The sequence below is a fragment of the Microtus ochrogaster genome, chromosome 7 (assembly GCF_000317375.1).
Source record: "Microtus ochrogaster isolate Prairie Vole_2 chromosome 7, MicOch1.0, whole genome shotgun sequence".
Taxonomy (NCBI): domain Eukaryota; kingdom Metazoa; phylum Chordata; class Mammalia; order Rodentia; family Cricetidae; genus Microtus; species Microtus ochrogaster.
This window is the reverse complement of record NC_022014.1, coordinates 53,847,412-53,853,926: the sequence shown is the minus strand read 5'-3', so window position 1 is coordinate 53,853,926 and position 6,515 is coordinate 53,847,412. Positions and strand designations below refer to the sequence as shown.

General features: G+C 46.9%; 1 non-coding gene across 1 annotated transcript; it reads right to left on the bottom strand.

Annotated features, from left to right (window-relative positions):
* Positions 1-6,023: 6,023 nt before the first annotated feature.
* On the bottom strand, positions 6,024-6,142 carry LOC113456351. The gene has a single exon (XR_003377177.1). It is a non-coding gene; the product is annotated as a 5S ribosomal RNA (ribosomal RNA).
* Between the last annotated feature and the right edge of the window lie 373 nt (positions 6,143-6,515).

Sequence of the window (6,515 nt, the reverse complement as noted above, 5' to 3'; positions counted from 1 at the left end):
TAACCCTCTGGCTCCAGGCCACCAGGGATTTCTCCCACAGGAGGGTTTTGAAGTCTCATATATGCTCAAGGTACCGCCCCCAGTGTCTCAGTTCACTTCCTATTTGCCTTTGAATCAAGATATAGGATTCTCAGCACCATGTCTGCCTGCACAAGCCATTCTCCCACCATCATACTCTCTGCCCTGATGATAATGCACTCAACCTCTGAAACTGTAAGCTGCTACCACAATTAAATGTTTTCTATTATAAGAGCTGCCGTGGTCATGGTGTTTCTTCACAGCAATTGAAACCCTAGCTAAGACAGCCAGTAAACAGTGTTCCTCTGTGGTTCCTGCCCTGACTTTCCTCAGTGATGAACAGTGTAACTGTTAAGTATTTCTTTAGGATGAACCTCTCCACCAACGTAAATAATTCCAATCAGACCAAATTAAACCAAATTAAAAAACTCCCATGTTTAATAGATGGCCTCACTCCCAGGTGGCCCTGGGGAAACATGGAGAGGGGAAGACAGTAGGTAACCACCTGTTCATTCTCTGGGGGGCAGTTTAAATAGCCTATGGGAGTGGCCTTGACCTTCCCTGGGGAGGGATTACCATTTGGTGGGCTTTCTTGACCCTCCCTGGGGAGGGGTCACCGTTTGGCAGGCTTTCTCAGAGGTGGAGTTTGGACTGAGGCAACTCCCAGGGGAGGGGGGTTATGTCAGGAGCTTGGGTGAAGCCCCCAGGGCAAACAACCCAGATTTTTTGAGTAAGGGGTGTTAGGGAGCTGAGGTGATGCTTCTGATCAAACAGTAACCTAGACGTGTAAGCCAAATAAACACTCAAGTTTCACTTAGAGTGTTTTTATCACAGCAGCAGAACGAGATTAGAATGTTGGGGATGCTGGGCTGTGTAAGTGCAGAGAAAGGGCTGAGCGCCATGTGTGTATATTCACTCGCTGTTCTTGATTATGGATGCGCTGTGGCTGAAGCTTGGCCTCCCTGCAGTGATGGCTGTACCTGAACTGTGAGCCGAATAATGCTTTTTCCTGAGCTGTTTGGTCAGGGTATTCATCACAGAGACAGGAAATGAAACGAAGACAAACCCTATCGCAAACATAAGGCCGAGAGAGATAGAACAGGACGGCAGCCAACATCCTCCTCGAGGACATACACCTGCACATATGTGTACACATACATCACACACATACAGCAGACACACAAGGCCGGGCGATGGTGGCGCACGCCTTTAATCCCAGCACTCGGGAGGCAGAGGCAGGCGGATCTCTGTGAGTTCGAGACCAGCCTGGTCTACAGAGCTAGTTCCAGGACAGGCTCCAAAGCCACAAAGAAACCCTGTCTCAAAAAACAAAAACAAAAACAAAACAAAACAAAAAAACAGCAGACACACAAGGACACACACACAAACAAAAATAATTTAAAAACAAAGTAAACAAAGCTTTTAAAAGTAGAACAAAATTGCCATCAGGTTATGTGTAGATGAGCCATGATTGAATCTCATGTGAGGCACGGTCCTATCATCTCTCGCTGTGTTTATGCAAATATTTCAAAATCTGCACTCCAAAGTGATTCTGGGTCCTAAGATACTCATCATGTATAGTTAATATATGTCCTTACAGACTAAGTTTTGTTTTTATTTTTGTTTCTCAAGACAGGGTTTCTCTGCAGCTTTGGAGCCTGTCCTGAAACGAGGTCTGTAGACAAGACAGGCCTTGAACTCACAGAGATCCACCTGCCTCTGCCTCCTGAGTGTTGGGATTAAAGGCATGTGTCACCACTGCCTGGCCCAGTAGTGTATTATGTACAAGATAATTTTATTAATTGTATTGAACAAGCTAAGTTATTTATGATGTGTCATGCAGTCACAACAGCAATGGCGGCCACCATCAAGTGTTTGTTGCAACCCAGCACTGTGTGGACCACTCCAGCCCTGCTAATGACTGTCATCCTGACGCTAACCCAAGGCCGCAGGTGCTGTCACTGCCTGTGTTCTACTGGCCAAATCTTGGGTCTGTCAACCTCAGTTTAACTTCCATGTCACACGAAGAAAACAGAACAGAAGCAAGCTGGGTTTTCTCTGACTCCTTTTTCCTTGGCGCACTTCCCCCCACCTGGATCTGTTCCTGCAGCAAATGCTGTGGGAAGCGATAAGGCCAGTTTCTCCCCGTGCTCTGGAAAGGGAGAAAAGTAACAAGAGGAGACCTTTGCCTAGAGGGTCCCAGTCTGGTGGAGGTGACAGTCACATAAACAACAGGATCACACGTGCCAGAGCTACCGTCTCTATAAAGAAAGAATTCTTGTTTTGTTTCCTTTGACACAAAGAGTTGAAAAGTCTCATTTTAATTAAGAGGCATTATAATAATTTCAATTAAAATCAAAATTATCTCAACTATAGACTTCACTGAATATTTATCTCTCAACCCAGGAAAGGTGACTGAAATGATCTGTCCTGTTCACCTGTCACTCAGCGGTTCTGAAATACACGTGCTGCCCCCGGCTGCCTTGCTGACCTCGAGAAAGCTGCTCCCCTCTGCCTCATTTTCTACTACATCAGGCTCTGGCTGCGTAGCTCTTGCTCTCCAGACCGGACCAAACCATGAAAATGAATCCAACATATTTTAAAGTGTGGGCAGGTGAATTCAGTGACATTTCCAGTACGCATGCGTTGGTGTTGAGTTAGGGTGAGGTTATTACTTTGCAGTGATCTTGCCGTTCTTTTGTTTTAATGATGTGTACAATCTGCATTTGGTGTTAACTCATTTTTAACACCTCCTAGAGTTCTCTTGACAGTGAACAAGCAGGCCTCACAGTTAGACTCCTTAATATACAACTAAGCCCCTAGCTGGAGACATGACGACAGTTCGTTTTCATTGCACTTAGGGCTTTTTCCCCCCAATTTATGGAAAACTATACAGTTTTCCAACCATTGTCATGGATGTAAAGCTTCCTGTCAAAGTGACACATGTAATGCCTAGCTAATTTATTTAAAATACACATGAAAAAAATGCTAGTACAGGTGGAATGTGGGAACAGTAGAGATTGGGACAGGGTCACTCAGGTCAAATTTTAACAATAATTCCGTCATGCACTTGGCTTTGGCTCTCAAGCCAAGTGCATTATTATACAAACAGATTCCTTTTTCCTGCTCTGGGCCCCTCAGTCACTTTATTTTTCGCAGCTGTCCTGTAACCTCCCACAGAGTCACCTGTCCTTGGCAGCAAGGCTTTCTGGCTGCACTATAAACACACCTAACTTTCCCCCAGCTTCCTAGCCACCCGCCTGACCTAGAGAAGATTCCAGAAAGAAAATGGTTGTTCTGCACTCTCAGGCACGAAGTGGGAATTCCAGGGCTGTCCATAAAGGCTTGAAACCCAGGCCTCTCTTTCCAAGGCAGCCTTGCTCCAGGAAGTCTGTCTGCTTTTGAGTCTGCTGGACTGGAGAAGAGAGGCCCGCACAGGGGACCTGCATTCCTAGCTGATGTGTGTACAAGGAAAACGCCCAGCCAAGAGCATGTTCTCAACAGATGTTGCTGTCTCCCTGTTGGAGGGGAGGGGTAAGCTCTGCCTCTGCTGGACACAGTTACTAGGTCTCCTGCATGAGCAGACAGAGGCCGTCTTTGGAGGAAGGCTTCTTCAATGGTCTCCCTGTCAGTAAAGACGTTTGCAGTCCGTACAGGGCAGCTTTGTCTTCAGCCCAGTATGAAAGATACTTTAGTTGATGCTGAAAAGATGGGTGAAGCTCACACTGGCTGTGTGAGCCTGCGGTTTGGTACCCACCCCTTCCTGAAAGTGCTTTCATAGGGAAGATGGAGAACTCTAGATGGGGAGATGGCTGAGCCAGTACAGTGTCTGCCACCCAAACACAAGGACCTGAGGGCAGAGCTCCAGACCCAAGTCAAAAGTCAGGCATGGCAGCACATGCTGGTAACCCCAGCCTTGGATAGCTAGAGATAGGCAGATCCCTGAAGTTCACTGACCCACCAGCCTAGTTCAGGTGCTTTCAGGTTCAGCGAGAAACTCTGTCTCAAAAGATAAAGTGACCAAGAAAAGACTTGAGTGGGTGTCTCAAGCCTTTAATCTCAGCACTAGGGTGGGGGAGGGGAGCAGAGGCAGGTAGATCTCTGAGTTCAAGGCCAGTTTGGTCAACACAGCAGTTCCACGGCAGCCAGGGCTTTGTAGTGAGACCCTGCCTCAGGAAGAGAGGGAGACAGGGAGGAGTAGGAGGAGGGGGGAGGGAGGGAGAGAGGGAGGGGAGAGAAGGAAGGCAGGAAGGAAGGAAGGAAGGAAGGAAGGAAGGAAGGAAGGTGTGCTAGTCTCTAATAATCTTTTCTCTCCATTTAATTTGGCATTGGCTGTCAGCTTGCTGTATATTGCTTTTATTATATTTAGGTATATTCCTTGTATCCTTGATCTCTCCAAGACCTTTATGATGAAGGGGTGTTGGATTTTGTCAAAGGCTTTTTCAACATCCAATGAGATAGTCTGATGGTCTTTTTCTATTCCTGTTCTGGTTCTGAATATCTGAAATACGTCCTGGGGATGGAGAAATTCTCAGTGGCTTTTCCCTCTAAAACAGGTATTTCTTAATTAAAAACTTACCAACGGCTAAAATAAAAGGCAATTAAATACAGACAGTACTTAATAGAGGTATGGACTTCACTCTCCTGCCATAGGGAGCAGAAGGGCTGAAGTGTATTTTTGTTGTTGTTGTTGTTGCTTGTTTGTTTTTTGAGATAGTATCAGCCTGTCTGGCCTGGAACTCAGAATGTACATAAAGCTAATTTCGAACTTGCAGCAATTCTCTTGCCTTTGCCTCCTAAGTGCTAGGATTATAGGCACATGCCACCAAGTCCATCTGAAGAAGTGTGTGTGTGTGTGTGCATTTAGAAGCCACAGTTTCACCTAGGGCACTGTCCCTCAGGGGAACACCTCCTTTCCAGAGTCTTTCCCTGGAACCTGTGGCTCCCAGGCTGGGCTAGCTGGCCGGTTATCTGCTTGTCTCTTCCTCACCTGCACTGGGTTACAATGGCAGGTATTTAACGTGGGTGCTGGAATTCTGAGCTAAGCCCTCAAGCTTGTATGGCAGACACTTTTCTGACCCAGCCTTTCTTCATCCTTAGTTGAAAAGGTTTTGAGAAGCCCAAGTTTCTTGGAAGAATTTGCTTTTATAAATAAACTCGTCCTTCACCAGTCAGGAAGGCCAGTAGCCCTTGTGAGGGTCAGTTTTTCTCCTGAGCATGCTGGGCAGAATCTAGTTTGGATTCATAGTGCACCCAGTCAGTAGAACACACCTGGGAACATCTGCTAACTGCTTGTGGCCTAGTAACAGACTGCTTGTGGTCTAGTAACAGACTGCTTGGTTCTCTCTTTCCTGACTGGTTCTGGGGTTTGGCCTCAAACAGCCCACTAAAGCCAATATTTCTCTGAGATCTATAGTTTTATCTTAATTTTTTTTTTTTTGGTTTTTCGAGACAGGGTTTCTCTGTGGTTTTGGAGCCTGTCCTGGAACTAGCTCTTGTAGACCAGGCTGGTCTCGAACTCACAGAGATCCGCCTGCCTCTGCCTCCCGAGTGCTGGGATTAAAGGCGTGCGCCACCACCGCCCGGCTAAATTTTTAGGTCAGCTTTGTTTTTTTTGTTTTTTTTTTAAAGATTTATTTATTTATTATGTATACAGTATTGTCAGTATTCTGTTTGCATGTGTGCCTACAGGCCAGAAGAGGGCACCAGATCTTCTTACGGATGGTTGTTAGCCACCATGTGGTTGCTGGGAATTGAACTCAGGACCTTTGGAAGAACAGTCAGTGCTCTTAACCACTGAGCCATTTCTCCAGCCCCCTTAGGTCAGCTTTGTATTCTGCTGCCAGACACATTCTTCTTTGTTTTCTTTTTTTTCTTGGTTTGAGACAGGGTTTTTCTGTAGCTTTGGAGCCTGTCCTGGAACTAGCTCTTGTAGCCCAGGCTGGCCTCGAACTCACAGAGATCTGTCTGCCTCTGCCTCCCGAGTGCTGGGATTTTTTTTTTTAAGCCTACAGCACCCGGTATTCCCAGGTGGTCTCCCTTCTAAGTACTAACCAGGCCCGACCCTGCTTAGCTTCCGAGATCAGACGAGATCAGGCGCGTTCAGGGTGGTATGGCCGTAGACCCGAGTGCTGGGATTAAAGGCGTGTGCCACCACCGCCAGGCCTCTTCTTTGTTTTCATATGGTGATGTGTGAACTATTATCGATGAAATTGCCCAGCTCTGTTTCCTATTGTCTATTTAGAGGTGAGAAGGAAACTGCAGGAGAAGCTTCCTGCCTGTCTGTCTGTCCTGCCACATGGTTGCTGTGTGTCACTGGGGAGCCAGTTTTATTCCAAAGTAAATCCTGGGTGGCCTGGCATTTCTGCATCACCCAAAGCTTGCCCAAGCTCCTGTGCCTCCCTCTGCCCTGTAGAGAGGGCACCACAGGAAGCACAGAGGTCCCTCAAAGAGTTCCCACCTGGGGAGGCTGCATGTTCCATCATAGGCTAAGCAAG